The sequence below is a fragment of the Camelus bactrianus genome, chromosome 19 (genome assembly GCF_048773025.1).
Source record: "Camelus bactrianus isolate YW-2024 breed Bactrian camel chromosome 19, ASM4877302v1, whole genome shotgun sequence".
NCBI lineage: Eukaryota > Metazoa > Chordata > Mammalia > Artiodactyla > Camelidae > Camelus > Camelus bactrianus.
In genome coordinates this window covers 41,915,664-41,933,188 of record NC_133557.1, presented here as the reverse complement: position 1 = coordinate 41,933,188, position 17,525 = coordinate 41,915,664, and the positions used below count along the sequence as shown (strand labels likewise).

General features: G+C 39.5%; 1 pseudogene; it reads left to right on the top strand.

The window, feature by feature from the left end:
- LOC141573983 (serine palmitoyltransferase 3-like) overlaps nt 1-16,170 on the top strand; it is a 118,225-nt pseudogene extending 102,055 nt beyond the window's left edge.
- The last annotated feature ends 1,355 nt before the right edge of the window (nt 16,171-17,525 follow it).

Below are 17,525 nucleotides of genomic sequence, written 5' to 3'. Positions count from 1 at the left end.
TGTGGACCCACATCTCTAAGACAAACAAGCAAGAAGCAGAGTTCTGGTACACAGTGGGGGTGAGTGCAAGTGTAGAGTTTTCAGCCGAACTGTGCACCATATGGGGATGTGGTGATGGGGACAGCGCTGACCCAGTAGCCCACCATGATCCAGGTGTGTGACCCAGAAGTCAACGGATCTGCACTAGTAGCTCTGAGGGCAGAGAACCTGGGGGACACCAGAGCAGAGTACTGACATTCCCGCAGATAAAGTGGGGACAAGGGGAGCATCAACAAAGAGTACTTGAAGTGCTCCAACCCTGCCTACCATGCGCCACAACTGAGAAACGGATCTGGAAGCCTCCATTCCAAAAAAAGGGGGAAAGACTCAGCTGCTGTCAGGGCTGTGACAAGCACAGAAAAAAAGGAGGCCCTGCTCAACAACCAAGGCAGACTCTGATCACCACTACACTGGCCACACATTCCCAAACTGATAACAGCCAACACACACAGAAGAAAGACATAGCAACCATTCATATTAAAAACAGACCTCACAACAAAATTACTAAAGGTGCACAGTCTACAGTGGAATGCATCCTCTTAAAAAAAATCCCTTCAAGACCACAGTAGATAACTGATGCTCCATAATCCGTAGTGCCAGAGAGACATAAGTGAAATGAAGAAGCAGAGAAACTACTCCCAATTAGAAGAATGAGAAAAGTCCCCTGAAAGAACTATCAGTGAAACAGATCTTGATAGTCTACTAGATGTTGATTTCAAAAAGGGGATGATAAAAGCACTGAAGGAAATAAGAAAGACTATGAATAAACATGCAGAATACTATAAAAAAGGAAATAGAAACTATAGAGAGGATCCAATTAAAAACAGAAAACTCAATGGCTGAGATAAGAGCCAAGCTAAAGGCAGTCAAAAGCAGACTAGATAACTCAAGGGAATGAATAAGTGACTTAGAAGACAGGATAACTGAAATCACCCAATCAGAACAACAGACAAAAAAGCAAGTGAAAACAAATGAAAGCAATACAAGGGACCTATGGAATAATATAAAGCATGCCAACCTATGCATGACAGGGGTCCCAGAATAAGAAGAAAGAGAAAAGATGATTGAAGAAATCATGACTGAAAACTTCACAAACCTAAAGAAGGATCAGATTTCCAAGTACAGGAAGCACAGAGGGTCCCAAACAAGAAGAACCCAAATAGATCTACACCAAGACATATCATAATTAAGATGGCCACAGTTAAAGATAAAAAAAGGATTCTAAAGGCAGTAAGAGAAAAACAAAGAGTTAGTTACAAAGGAACCCCCATAAGGCTTTCAGCTGATTTCCCCACTGCTGGCCAGAAGGGAGTGGCAAGATACATTCAAAGTCCTGAATGAGAAAAAGCTGCAACCTAGGATACTCTATCCAGCAAGACTATCCTTTTGGATAGAAGGGGAGATAAAGAATTTCATAGACAATCAAAACCTAAAAGAATTCAGCAATACTAAACCTATGCTAAAAGAAATACAGAAAAGTCTACTGTAAATAAAATAGAAGCAGGATGGGGAGGGCCAAGATGACAGAGTGGAAGGATGCTCGTAGCTCACCCTCTCCACAAATACACCAAGACTGACATCCACGGACCCACCCAGCCAATCAGAACACCTGGTGAACTTTGACAGAACATCGCCTTCTTCAAAAGACAAAATATGCCATGAATCTGGTAGGAGAAAAGGGAAAAAGAGGGAAGAAAAAGCAAAATAGTTCAGGACTTGTCCCATGGGCAGGGAGTGGCAAACGAGGAATAGCACTCGTTCGCTGGGTCTCCCCCTCTCCAATGTAGAGGTCAGTGGGATGGAGGGGGAAACGCTGAGGCTCAGATCTATTTGGAATAGCCCTTTATTGACAGAACTAAATGGGCAGAAATGGTCCCCATGACCCCCAGCCCTAGTTGCAAACTGGCAGGTGTGGGATTGGACAGGCTGCCTGAGTGGGGCAGAGGACTCAGGCCAGCTGTACAGAGGCAACCTCAGGGGACTGCAGTCTGCTATGCACCGTGGCTAGGATGGTATACAGAGCAGAACAACCTGGGTTCCCCATAAAATACCAAAAATAAATAAATAGCAAGCAAAACAACACTGCTAGTGTGTCCTGGGGGGAGGGGAGCCAAAGCCTTTTCTCCAAAGACCCAAGGAACCATTACTGGGAGAAGAGAGGAGGGGCTCAGACACAGCCATCATATCCTCCAGAGCTTAGCACCCAGGTGGGGGCAGGGTTGAAACCTGAATCCGTGACTAGGGGCTCCACAACCACACAGATGGGACTGAGACTTGTCTACAGCCCCAGACAGATAGGATTGCTCTGCCCTGGTGCCTTTGTGAACTTGTGCCTCTAAAACAAACAAACAAGGGGTGGAGTTCTGGCACAGGGCAGGGGCGAGAGCTGGTCAGCCATTTTCTCTAGCCTGCCTATGGAGCAGGGACCCAAGGCAGAGCAGCGAGATGCATGGAGCAGGGGAGCAACCTGCCGGCCAACCATGCACAAGTGTGGCACATGACCTGACTGCCTACCAGCACTGGGAGCAGCGCAAACGAGGGGCCCCACTGGAGGGCCTCCGGTACTAGCTAGCTGAGTTTGCACAGCAGGGCAAGGGCAGGAGCAGCAACAACCACAAAACAAAAAGGAGGCCCCATTATTCCATAGGGCTATTCCATATAGATCTGAGCCACGGAGGTTCCCCCTCCATCATGCTGACCTTTCCATTGGCTACCAGATCACCAGCTACACCCCTAACCAAAGGGATAACAGGCAAAAGGCACGGAAGGAAGACTTGGCAACCACCCACACTTTAAGAAGGACCTCTTGACAAAATTATTAAGAGGGCACTGTCTCCACGGGAACACATCCACTTTTTTTTTTCTGTTCTATTTTCTTTTACTTTTATTATTTTCTATTACTTTTTAAATTTTTAATTTAATTACTTTTTAAATTTTTTAATTTAATTTTTAAATTTTTACTTTTTAAAAAACTATTATGGTTCTATATTTTTTTTTGGTGGGGGAGGGAGGTAATTAGGTTTATTTATTAACTCATTTATTTTTGGAGGAGACAACTGGGGATTGAACTCAGGACCTCATGCATGCTAAACATGCACTCTATCACTTGAGCTACCTCCTCCCCCATTATGGTTCTATTTTTAATTCCTTTTAAAATGGTAATTTAAAATATTTTTGTCAACTTTTCAATTTGCCTCAATTTTTTAAATGTGTCTCAATTTTATTTTTATTTCTCTGTGTTTTGTTCTGTTATTGATTATACTGTTTTCAAATCTGTTTTCTTTTAATTTTAAAAAAAATTCTCTCAATTTGATTTTTATTTCTCTTTCTTTTGTTCTGTTATTGATTATACTCTGTTTTCAAACCTTTTTCTCTTTTTTGAATTTTTTTTTTTTAGGTTTATTTCTGCATCTGCTTTAGATGAATAAATAAATAAATAAACTCCTTAAGAACCACAGTAGATAACTGATACTCTGCAAGCTATAGTGCCAGAGAGATATAAGCAAGATGAAGAAGCAGAGGAACCACTCCCAATTAAAAGAACAAGAGAAATCCCCTGAAAGAACGATCAATGAAATAAGCCTTGATAGTCTACTAGATCATGATTTCAAAAAAGGAGTAATCAAAATACTGAAGGAACAAAGAGATTATGTTCAGAGATATAAAATATGTCAATAGAAATTGAAATATTAAGAGGAGACAATTAAAATTGGAAAACTCATTTTCTGAGATGAGAGCTGACCTAAAGTCTGTAAAGTAGGCTAGATAATGCAGAGGAATAAATAAGTGACTTAGAATATAGGATAACAGAAATCACCAAAGCAGAAAAGCTGAAAAACAAATAAAAACCAATGAAAACAATATAAGGGGCCTATGGGATAATATAAAGCACACCAGCCTACACATAATAGGGGTCCTAAAAGGAGAAGAAAGAGCAAAGGGGATTGAAAAGATATTTGAAGAAATCATGACTGAAGAATTCCCAACCCTAAAGAAGGAATCAGATATCCAAGTACAGGAAGCACAGAGGATCCCAAACAAGAATAACCCAAACAAACCCACACCAAGACATATTATAATCAGGATGGCCTGGGTTAAGAATAAAGAAATGATCCTAAAGGCAGCAAGAGAAAAACAAAGAGTTAGTTACAAGTGAATCCCCACAAGGTCTTCAGCTGATTTCTCTACACAAACACTACAGGCCAGAAGGGAGTGGCAAGACATATTCAAAATCCTGAATGGGAAAAAAAAAAAAAAAGCAACCTAGGATACTTTATGCAGCAAGGTTATCCTTTAGAATAGGAGGAGAGATGAAGAACTTCACATATAAGCAAAAACTAAAAGAATTTAGCAACTCTATCCTATGCTAAAAGAAGTAGTGGAAGGTCTACTCTAAATAGAAAAGAAGCAGGACACTACAGAAAGGAGAAAACCATAATTGGAAAGGCGATAATTACCATGAATTAAAACAGAATAAACATGTAATTGTAAAAGAGGACGTCTAAATCATTAAGGGTGGGAGAGAGGAGCAAGAAAATATAGAGGTTTTTTTTTCTTTTTTAAATTTTTTTGTTCTCAGTAAGAAGGGTTTGAGATTTTATTACTATCTGTTTATAACAGTTATAGTAATGCGTTAATATATGTACAAAACAGGGTAACCACAAACATAAAACTTACAATACAGTCACAAAAACTTTAAAAAATATCAAGATAATACATAGGAAAATTATCAAACAACAAAAAGAAAAAGAAAGGAACAAAGAAGGAATACCAAATCAACTGCAAAACTAAGTTCAAAATGGCAATAAACACACATATATCAATAATTATTGTAAATGTCAATGGACTAACTACTTCAGTCAAAAGACATAGAGCAGCAGACTGGATAATACAACAATAACCTATAATATGCTGCATACAAGAGACCTATTTTAGGGTGAAGGACATACATAGTTTGAGAGTGCAAGGATGGGAAAAGATATTTCACGCAAATGGAAATGAGAAGAAAGCAGGAGTAGCAATACTGATTTCAGACAAAATAGACTTTAAAACAAAAGCTATAAAGAAAGATAAAGGTGGACATTTTGTAACGATTAAGAGTAGTACAAGATGAGGATATTACACTCACTAACAGATATGCCCTCAACATAGCAGTATCTAAATACATAAAGCAGGTATAAAGGGAGGAGTTGGTAGGAATACAAACATTGTCAGAGACTTAACACTGCATTAACATCACTGAACAGAACTTCCAGAAAGAAAATAAATAAGGCAACAGAGAAATAAAATGATACAATGGAACTAGACTTGGTTGATATTTTCAGAGCACTACACCCCTCCCAAAATAGAACATACATTCTTTTCAAGTGCACATGGAGCATTTTCTAGGATTGATCATGCACTTGGGCACAAAGAGCCTGAACAATTTTAAGGATATGGAAATTATTTCAAACTTCTTTTCTGACCGAAATGCCATGAAACTAGAAATCAACCACAGAAAAACAAAGGAAGAAAAATGACAGCATGGAGATTAAACAACATGCTACTACAAAACCAACGGGTCAATGATGAAATCAAAGAATTTTAAAAATTACTTTGAGACAAATGACAATGAGAACACAACCACACAGAATCTATGGGATGCAGCAAAGGCCATGCTAAGAGGGAAATTTATAGCAATACAGGCCTTCCTCAAAAAAAGAGCAATCTCAAACAAATAACCTAATCTACCAGCTAAAAGAATTAGAAAAAGAAGAGCAAAAAAACCCAAAAGTCAGCAGAAGGAAGGAAATAATAAAGATCAGGAGGAAATAAATAAAATAGAGATTTAAAAAAAAATAGAAAAAATCAATCAAACCAAGAACTGGTTTTTTGAAAGAGTAAACAAATTTGACAAACCTCTGGACAAGCTCACAAAGGAGAGAAAAGAGTGAGCACAAATAAGCAAAATAAGAAAGGATAAAAGAGAATTGACAATCAATACCACAGAAATACAAAATGTTATGAATATTATATTCATATATATATATATATAGTTGTCCATAGAATACTATGAACATGTTTCTAGAAACATACAGTCCACCAAGACTGAATCAAGAAGAAACTGACCACTTGAACAAGCATATCACTAGAAATCAAATTGAATCAGCAATAAAAATCCTCCCCACAAATAAATTCCAGGACTGTACACCTTCACTGCAGAATTCTACCAAACATACAAAGAAGAATTCATACTGGTCCTTCTCAAACTCTTCCAGATGATTGAAAAGGAGGGAATACTCCCAAACTCATTCTATGAAGCCACCATCACCCTAATATCAAAATCAGACAAAGACACCATCAAAAAAGAAAATTATAGACTAATATCACTGATGAACATAGTTTCAAAAATCCTTAACACAATGTTAGCAAAAGGAATCCAACAGCACATAAAAAAGGATTATAAATCATGATCAAGTTGGGTTCATCTCAGGGACACAAGAATGGTTCAACATACACAAATCAATCAATGTAATACACCACATCAACAAGAGAAAGGACAAAAACCACATGATCATCTCAATGGATGCAGAAAACGTATTTGATAAAATTCAACACTCATTTATGATAAAAACTCTCACCAAGGTGGGTATAGAAGGAACATATCTCAATGTAATAAAACCTATATATGACAACCTACAGCCAGCATAGTACTCAATGGTGAAAAATTAAAAACCTTCCCACTAAAATCTGGGATAAATCATTGAAAAATCCACAAATGACAAATGCTGGAGAGGCTGTGGAGAAAGGGAAACCCTCACACTGCTGGTGGGAATGCAGTTTGGTGCAGCCACTGTGGAAAAGAGTATGGAGAATCCTTAAAAGACTAGGAATAGACTTACCGTATGACCGAGGAATTCCGCTCCTGGGCATATATCCAGAAGGAACCCTACTTCAAAATGACACCTGCACCCCAATGTTCATAGCAGCACTATTTACAATAGCCAAGACATGGAGACAGCCTAAATGTCCATCAACAGATGACTGGATAAAGAAGAGGTGGTATATTTATACAATGGAATACTACTCAGCCATAAAAACCGACGACATAATGCCATTTGCAGCAACATGGATGCTCCTGGGGAATGTCACTCTAAGTGAAGTAAGCCAGAAAGAGAAAGAAAAGTACCATATGAGATCCTCATATGTGGAATCTTAAAAACAAAACAAAACAAAACAAACAAACAAAAAAACAAACCACAAACAAAGCATAAATACAAAATAGAAATAGACTCATAGACATAGAATACAAACTTGTGGTTGCCAAGGGGGCAGAGGGTGGGAAGGGATAGACTGGGATTTCAAAATTGTAGAATAGATGAACAAGATTATACTGTATAGCACAGGGAAATATATACAAAGTCCTATGGTAGATCACAGAGGAAAAATGTGACAATGAATATATATATATGTTCATGTATAACTGAAAAATTGTGCTCTACACTGGAATTTGACACAACATTGTAAAATGATTGTAAATTAATAAAAAATGTCAAAAATCTGGGACAAGACAAGGTTGTCCACTCTCACCACTCCTATTCAACATAGTCTTGGAAGTCCTACCACAACAATCAGGAAAGAGAAAGAAATAAAAGGGATCCAAATTGGAAAAGAAGAGGTGAAATTGTCACTATATGCAGATGACATGATAGTATATACAGAAAACCCTAAAAGGCCCACACAAAAACTTCTAGAAATAATTAAAGAATTCAGCAAGGTAGCAGGATACAAGATTAATGTACAAAAATCAGTTGCATTTCTTTACACTAATGATGAAGCAACAGGAACAGAAAGTAAAGAGACAATCCTTTTTAAATTAGCACCCAAAGTAATAAAACACCTAGGAATAAATCTAACCAAGGAGGTAAAAGACTTATACACAGAAAACTATAAACCATTGATGAAGGAAATTAAAGAAGACTTTAAAAAATGGAAAGATATCCCATGCTCCTGGAATGGACGAATCAATATTGTTAAAATGGTAATACTGCCCAAGGCAATCTACAGATTTAAGACAATCTCTATCAAATTACTCAGGACATATTTCACAGAACTAGAACAAATCATAATAAAATTTATATGGAATCACAAAAGACCCAGAGTTGCCAAAGCATTACTGAAAAAAAGAATGAGGCTAGAGGAATAACCCTCCTAGACTTCAGACAATACTATAGAGCTACAGTAATCAAGACAGCATGGTATTGGTACAAAAACAGACATATGGACCAATGAAACAGAAGAGAGTGCCCAGAAATGACCCCACAAACTTTTGATCAATTAATCTTCAACAAAGGAGGCATAAATATACACTGGACAAAAGACAGTCTCTTCAGCAAGTCGTGTTGGGAAAACTGGACAGCAGCATGTAAATCAATCAATTTAGAGCACTCCCTCACACCATACACAAAAATAAAGTCAAAAATGGCTTAAAGACATAAATAAAAGTCAAGAAATGATAAACCTCCTAGAAGAAAACAAAGGGAAAACATTCTCTGACATAAATTTAACAATGTTGTCCTAGGGCAGTTTACCCAGGCAATAGAAATAAAAGCAAAAATAAACAAATGGGACCTAATTAAACTTATAAGCTTTTGCACAGTTAAGGAAATGATAAGCAAAACAAAAAGGCAACCTATGGAATGGGAGAAAATATTTGCAAATGATGCAACAGACAAAGGTTTAATTTCCAGAGTGTGTAAACAGCTCATACAACTTAATAAGAAAAAAACAAACAACCCAATCCAAAAATGGGCAGAAGACCTAAGCAAGCAATTCTTCAATGAAGACATAAGAATGACCAGTAAGCACTTGAAAAAAATGCTCAGTAGCACTAATTATCAGAGAAATGCCAATCAAAACTACAATGAGGTGTCACCTCACACCAGTCAGAATGACTATCATTCAAAAGTCCACAAACAATAAATGCTGGAGGGGCTGTGGGGAAAAGGGAACCCTCCTACACTATTGGTGGAAATGTAGTTTGGTGCAGCCATTATGAAAAACAGTATGGAGATTTCTCAAAAAACTAAAAATAAACTTACCTTATGATCCAGCAATCCCACTCCTGGGCATAATATCCAAAGAAAACTCTAACTCAATAAGATACATGCACCCCAATGTTCATAGAGGTACTATATATAATAGCCAAGACATGGAAACAATCTAAATGTCCATTGACAGATGACTGGATAAAGGAATTTTGATATATTTATAGAATGGAATACTACTCAGCCATAAAAAATAAAATAATACTGTTTGCAGCAACATGAATGGACCTAGAAATCATTATTCTAAGTCAGCCAAAAAGAGAAAGAAAAATACCATATATTATCACTCATATTTGGAATCAAAAAAAAGGAAAAAAAAGGACACTATGAACTCATCTACAAAACAGAAACAGGCATGCAGTCATAGTAAACAATCTTATGGTTACTAGGGAAAGCAGCTGGGAAGGGATACATTTGGGAATGTGAAATTTGCAAATGCTAGCAACTACATATAAAAATAGATTTAAAAAAATTTCTTCTTCATAACACAGGGAACCATATTCAATATCTTGTAATAAACTTAATGAAAAAGAATATGAAAATGAATATATGTATGTATATGCATGACTGGGACATTGTGCTGTACACCAGAAATTGACACATTGTAACTGACTATACTTCAATTTTTAAAAAAGGGAAAAAAAAAAAAAGATCAACTTCTTAAATTGTGAGATGTGTTATATGGAGCGTCTTCCTGCCTCTAAAGAATGAACCACCTTTCCCAAGCAAGGTGGCCTAGGCACATGGTTGAGTTTGCTTGGTCTATTCTGCACTGGTGGAAAGAGGTGGTGTGTGTTTCTGAATGTGCCTTTTTAAGTCTGGGGAGTAATCAGATAAGTACCCCCATGGTATCTGTTAGAAAATGAACTTCTGTGTCTGCATGGATAGAGCATGGCACTTGTACTGGCTCAGAAGCTCGTCAAATCTGCCTCCTTCACTCAGTCTCACAGGGCAAAACACCTTTCTCCTTTTCTGCATGCCAATGGTAGGACAGAAAAGAAATTTTCCTTCTTTAGCTTTGGACAGGTCATCCTTGGAGTGTCTACTGTCCACAATTTCTTCTGGCCCTCTGGAGGTTGAGCTGTTCCAAGCATATTTTTTGAAACATCACAGATGATTGTTTTTATTAGGGGACTGAAGATCTTTGTAGTGGGATGCTTTGTGTTTCATTTGTTTTCCTTCCCCTGTCCCAGCTGTTTTTGTTTTAACAGCCTTGGCGAGAAGGTTAAATCTAGTCCAGCTCTCAAGTTGGCTGAGCTAGATATCTGAAGGTGTAGAAGAGCAGCAGGCAGGTCATCTGCCCAGACGGGACCATCCATGATCTTATCCTGACTTGTGAGATGGTGACAGTGGGGTTGGTCTCAGGTTGATAACTGAGGGGAGCGAGTCTCCCCACAGGTGGACAAGTGGAGATCCGAAGCACTTAGTCACAGCTGGGTTGTGATCTTGCCAAACCAGAGGCTAGGACACATGCTCATCTTTTACTTTCCACATCCAACCAGGAGCATGACTCAACCAAGACACAATCAGGTACCTAACACAGCCACTCATGGCCTTGGGGGGACTGTTAAAGGCAACAGTTTCTGAGACACCTGTGTCTCCCTGGCTGAACCATGTGAAAACCAGAACTCAAGCCTGGTCTCATCCTGAGATCCTGATTTAATTGATCTGGGGTATGGACTGGGCAGGGGATTTTGCCAAGCTCTCCAGACAATTCTGAGGTGCCACTGAGACATCTGAGAATTACAGCCAATGGAAAAGTGCAACTAAACTTTCAAGCACCTACTGCATGCCAGGGACTGTCCAAATCTCTTCTGCATTAACCCCTTCATTTTTCCCAATCTTCCTGTGAGATAAGCTAATTTATCTCTATTTTACAGGTAAAACTGAGCTCTTAAGGCCTTAAGTTATCCAAGTGGAGTTTGGTTCCTACTCCGTTTAACTCCAAAGCCTCTTCCTTTTTCAGAGAACCCAGAACACATCAAAAAAAAAAACCAAAAAAACAAAACAAACAAACAAACAAAAAAACACTTGCATCAACTCTCCAGAGCTCTATGTAAGAAATCAGCTCATTCATTTACTTATCTGTACAGGGCCTTCCCTGTCTTCTATGTAAAAGTTGGAAGAAGAAACAGATACTACTTAATTAGGGATTTTGAGTGTTGAGAGGGACTGTCACCACCATGACCCCTCTCCATGCCACTCTGGTGCAGCTATGACCAAACAAAAGGACAAGTGCTAAAAATGCCTTCTACTTTTGCAAAGAACTCTTCAAACAAGGATCCCAAGCACAACATAATTAATAAAATCACCCACATCCTGTCTAGATGAGTAGCATTTTATATGCACAAATTTCTCTCTGCCCCTAGGCCCTCCAATAGTAGGAGAATGTTTCCAATTTTTAAGAGTGAGCAATTGAGTAATTGAAAGGAGCTGTATCTTGGCCAACTCCAAAGATGTTAAAGGCATTTATAGTGATCCTGTAGGAGAAAATATGGTGACCACATAGTGTGTCATAATGGCTTCTCAGCCATGCTGTGCTAAATGGTTCAAAGATGGAAAAGACAGTGCAAGAATAAAACATTTAGTTCTTTAGAGTCAGCTGCCCCTGGGATAGATATTCTGATCTGGCCAACTATCCAAAGGATCTAGAAGCAGGAAAGTTATGACATCAGCTGGTGATCCAGTTACTTTGGGTTAATCAAGGCAGAGAGGACAGACGGGGCCAATTAAGGAGCTGGGCAACCCAGTGATGGATGAGTCATTATGCGCAAGGGCAAAGATAATGTCACTGGGAAAAGCAATTTAAGTCATTCGTGCCCTTCCAGGCCAGGAAATCCTTCTAGTCTTTGAGGGGGATCATTTAGGAATCATCAGACCCAGTCTGATTAAGTCATTTATTCATTTGCAAACAACCATCAATAAAAAGAGCTGAACCCACAAGGGGACAAGCCAGATGTAACACATTTTGGTGAATGGGATGTAGATCTGTGCCTTCATCTGAATCAACTTCTTTAAAGTGAGTCTTACTCCAGCCCCTCTTCTCTTTTGCATCTCTGGTCTGCAATCTCCCCCTACCCTTTATGTTCTCATCTTCCTAAACACACAGTCTCAATGTATGAAGTTTTTCTTTAAAGTAAAGACAAATACTTTCCTTCCCCATTTCTTGTTATGTTCTTCAAATAGGTTGTTTTCTGTACACATAAAAGTTTCCAAGGGGACACTTCAACATGTTACAAAACAGTTCTCTTTTTTAAGCGCAAAGGAGGCTGTGTCTATGCAACAAAATTCATGCAAATTGTTCCAAACTTCTCCAGATCCCTTACTTGTAGTCATGTTGCAAATTTGGAATTTTAGGGGAGAGGACTTATCTTTTTTAAGGAGGTGTGTAGGAATCTAAAAACCCATATGAATTACAGTAAACTATACTTACAGCTACCTGTTTCTTTAAAACCAAAGTCCCAACCAAGGGAACCAAAGAAAAGGTTATCAATGACCGCCATGTTGATAACCCCAATGAATGCTATTTCATCTCCTGACTTATCTTCTCCCTCCCTGATTTCTCCTGTCTGCCTCCCTTTTAAGCTCATCCTCCTCATACCAACCTGTACTCCAGGTCTTTTTAGGCAGTCTACTCATTGCTCCAGTCTTGTCTTGCCTTGCCCTATACTCAACCACATCTTGCTGGTTCTCAGCTACTCTGTTTTTCTACAAACCACAGGACCATTGCATCTCTTTCCTGTACCAGTTCTCTCCTCTGGTTCTTTGTCTTGCTAACATTTATCCATCCTTTAGATCTCAGTTCACTCATTATTTCCTGATTTTCTCAGACTTGGTCCAATCTCTCTACTATGGTCTCTCCTAACACCACATAGCATTCTTTATGGCATTCATCAGATTTGCAACTTTACATTCACTTGTATGATTATTTGATTAATATCTGTCTCCCCCACTAGATTATAAAATCTTCCCTGTTTCTATTTCTTCTTTTCCTGTTGCTCCTGACTAACTTTGCAATGCCCATCACTCTTCTTCATGGGGTACAATAGTTTGTACTGACCAGTGGCTTCCTCTGTCTCATAGATTCTGATAATTACCTTTTCTTTCAATGCCCCTTAATTTCTAGTCTTCTTCCAATCGTTGGTTCTCTCTAAATTTTTTACATTCACACTCTACCAGCAAGATAATCTTACCAGTTTAATTCATATTTATTATTTCTTTGGCAAACTTCTTATGATAGACCAACTCATGGCTCCTGGGCCAACACTCAAATGGACTTCCTTTGGGTTGAGCTTGTCTTCCATCCATTGGCTATGGCCAGGATCATTGAGAGGTCAACTTTCCTGAGAAAGTACAATAAAGCAGACACTTTCTCCATCACAATCTGCTTGTTGAGAATGGGCAGAGTGCGGGAAGGGTCTTCCTTGAGAACTGGGATTGGATGAAGGAGTGAAGAGTAGTAACAGAAAACAAGCAGGGACAATTGAAGCATTCAACAACCTCCTTATTGGTTGGTGTTCCACGCAACCAAGTCTCCATTCCTTGGTATACATTGTTAACAAATTTAAGATTTCACAGAAGTTAAGTCCATTTAGACCTGATGAGCAAACTAAAATCTCAAGGAAAGATCTGAAGTATTTTGGGAGTGATGGAACCCAGGGGAAAATGTCAGATGATTAGATTTAAAAGTACCCTGTGAGGGCCTGTCTACTTCTGGTTCATCCTTACTGCTTAAGGGCAGCCCTTCAGCCTCTACCTGAGGGGAAGGGGAATCACCAGTTCTCCCATGGCAAGCCCAAGGTTCCAGTCCTCAATGCTGTACCCCAGGTGCTCACAACATGAAGCTGCCAAAATCTTATTCAGCCCTTAACCTCTCAACTGCCCTACTAGAAAAATTTGGTGTAACAATGATCTTAACAGGTGTTAGAAATAAGTTTTACTGAGCTTGAGGAGATGATTTGGCCACCATCCATTATCTGGGTGGACATCATCAATCATTTATATTGGGCAGAGCACCATAATGTAGGTGTTAACCACAGACTCTAGAACCCAATTGCCTGGGTTCAAATTCTGGCCCTGCTCCCTACCAGCTATGTGAACTTGGGTAAGTGACTTGTCTCCTTATGTATAGCATGAGATTGTGGTATCTATCTCAATACAGTTGTTGTGAATACTAAATAAATAATTAAATGTCAAGTGCTTATAATAAAGTTGACATTACATATTTGTGAGCTACAATCATTATTGCTGATGGTATTACTGTCCTTTAGAGGTCACCTCATCCAATTATTGACCACATATATTACACAGGACACATTTGGTTGTAGGTAGTAGAAATTCAGCTCAAAGTAGCTTAAGTAAGAAAATAAAATGCATTGGTTTACACAACATGGAGGGTCTAAAGGATTGAATTATTTAGGTGCTGCTAGACCCAAGAGTTCTAGTGATGCCACCTGGACTCTTACTGTCTTGAGCTTTGGCTTTCTTCTGAGTCAACATCATTCTCAAGCAGGTTTCCTCCATATAGTGGCAAAAATGTAACTTGAGGATGACCTTGGTTTACATTACTTCCTCAGTATATCTGAAGGACTCTGGTAGGCCCAGGTTGTGTTTCATCACTGAATCAATTAGCAGGGACAAGGAGGGTTCCAATAGGTCAGGTCTGAGTTGCATCCTACCCCTGTAGCAAAGAGGAAAATGGGGCCAACTCTATCTAAACATCATGATGCCCTGGAGGAAGGATGCTGAGCAGAAGATACCCACTGCTCAACCCTTTGTCAATGCAGCTGGGGCCATATCTCTAAGAAAAACTAGAAGACTGTGATTGACATGATTACTGAAATTTTTCTCTATTTTCCATTTAAGAGTTACAAAGTCCCAGCAGTGATGTCCAAAATACTGAATAACTGGTAGAACAAGAGCCGGTCATTTTGAATGGATGCCCAACCAATCAGAATGAAGATCAGCTGTATCAGTAAATTCTTGCTGAATAGCAACCCTGCATCAAATGCTTAGCTTAGACTGATTTCTAAAGGACTTAAATATCCAGTCCTAGTCAGTCTTCCTTATTGAACAACTGCTCTCTGGCTTTACCTACTCACTTACCTGATTAGAGGCAGAACTGAGTAGACAGGTGTCTCCTGAACTCTTTCTACTCTTCAGTTCCCTTTGTCATCTCATGTGTGTGACCTCCCCACTGGGACACACACTTAGGACAAAAGATAAGCTTTTGAGCTGAAGCATCAATAACCTTGAAATGAACACATGTACCTTGCTTGATATTCTGTTTGGGGCCAACACTCATTTTTCTGGCTGGGGAAAGTGGAGGTCCCCTCTTCCCTTTTCTCTATTATTCTACCACCACCAAATGCCTCACAAAACCGTCCTGGTCTCTGCTGGATCTATCTTTATCCAAGGATGTACTACCCCTTCAAATTCAGATTGGATGAAGTGTTATTTGATGAGAGACCTAGTTGAAGGGCAAATTAATGGGCCAGCTGAGCTTAGCTAAAAAGCCTCAACCAACAACTGGTGTGGAGTGGAGTGATAAACTGATGTGTTTATGGCACTCAGCACAGAGTCCATAGATAATAGATATCTAGTAAATGATAGTTTATCTCCTTCTTGTTAGGCACCCTTCCTACTGCCCTGCTGCCTAGCCTTGCTTTAGTTGCTAGCAGTACCTAACAGCACCCCCCCCCCGGATCCTTTCTTCCAGTCTCAGAGATGGTCCTGAATATCAGTGCCCACACCTGCTCACCAGGAGGTACTTTCCCAACTGACTTTGTCCCCCTCCCAGCTAATAATGCAGCCTGCACAAAGACTCGGGAACACTTGCCAAGACAATCTGACCTTTGCTTTCCTCGTCCAGGTGGGAATTGATGGATTTCATGCCTGTCTCCTTTCACGGTTGCAGAGAGTACAGCAACTTGTCAAAAACACAAGATACTTCAGGCAGATTGAGAGAAATGGATTCATTATCTATGGGAATGAGGAATCTTTCATGGTCCCCCTGCTCCTTTACATGCCTGCTAAAGTAGCATGAGTATCCAAGGGCCCTCAGGAGAACACCTGAGCCCCAAGACATCTGACTGTTGGTGCTTTTGACACCAGGAGGCTCTTTCAGCATAGGTATTGCCTATGCACATTGAGCAGGATGCCAAGTTCAGGATTCACTTGTCCAGCTTCTCAGAAGCCATGTGCCAGCTCATCAGCAAGTGCTTTCCATGGGCCTTATGGGAGGGGAACCAGGTGAGAAAGCCCATCATTTTCAATCCCTGTGAACTGGGGAGGGTCTTGTAGCACCTGAGGCCTCAGCTGTAAAGTAGGGATGACCCTGTACCTCTTACTACCCCAAGAGCTTCTCAAGGAGAATTTCAGAAAACCAACTCTCCCAACATTTAAAATCAGCATTACCAGGCTCTGTGCTTTCTCCATGGCTATCCTCACAAGAAGGCAGCCTCATCTCAAGTGTGGGGAAACTTAGGCTGAGAGCAGTTAAATATAGCTTCCCAGTGTCATACAGGTCAAGCAGTAGTAAAACCAAGAGGCAAACCCCAACTTAGACTCACTCCAAATCTCTTGCTTTTAACACCAAATTTTAATGCCTCTCCTGTAAGCCTACTTGGGGTTGTTTTCCACTGACTGCAACTCAGAAGTTGAGCATCAGTAACAACTGCATAAAGAAAAAAAAAGTCTTTTTCTCAGCAGGTATAGATGATTTTATACATGAGCCATTCTCCAGTCTGCTAGAGACTAAGTCTGTTATTAAAGGGAAGTTAATTAAAATCTTTTCTAAATGTAAAATGTGTCTTATGGGGATGGGGTGTATAGCTCAGTGGTAGAGCAGATGCTTGGCATGCACAAGGTCCTGGGCTCAATCCCCAGCACCTCCATTAAAAAAACCAACACATAAATTCATATGAACAGACAAGAGTGGAACACACACACATACACACACACACACAAATTTATGCCTGACCAAGCGCTTGGTGGAAAACAATTTTCAACATGTTTATCAGATTCTCACATCTTGATTCTCCCTTAAGCCCATTGTTGATACTTTCTGTTTGATTCTATAACAGCCTAAATAGGTTGGCAGAGTACTAGAAGTAGTATAGAGAAGAAGTTCTGGGGCTATGAGTTGAGAATCAATGATGTGTAGGACTGAGTTATAATATTCCCAAAAGACTGAGTCTTCAGAGTACACTCTTGTGTCCCTTACCCCAGCAAAATAACCAACAGTTAAAATACATTCATGAGTTATCTAGTGCACCACAGCATTTCCACCACTCAGCCCTTTGTTCATGGATCTAGACTTAGAAGTCAGGAGTGGAGTGGCCAAGAAGACTGTGTGCTGCAGAAATGTCACAAGACATTGCTCTGTGCTAATGGCAGGGA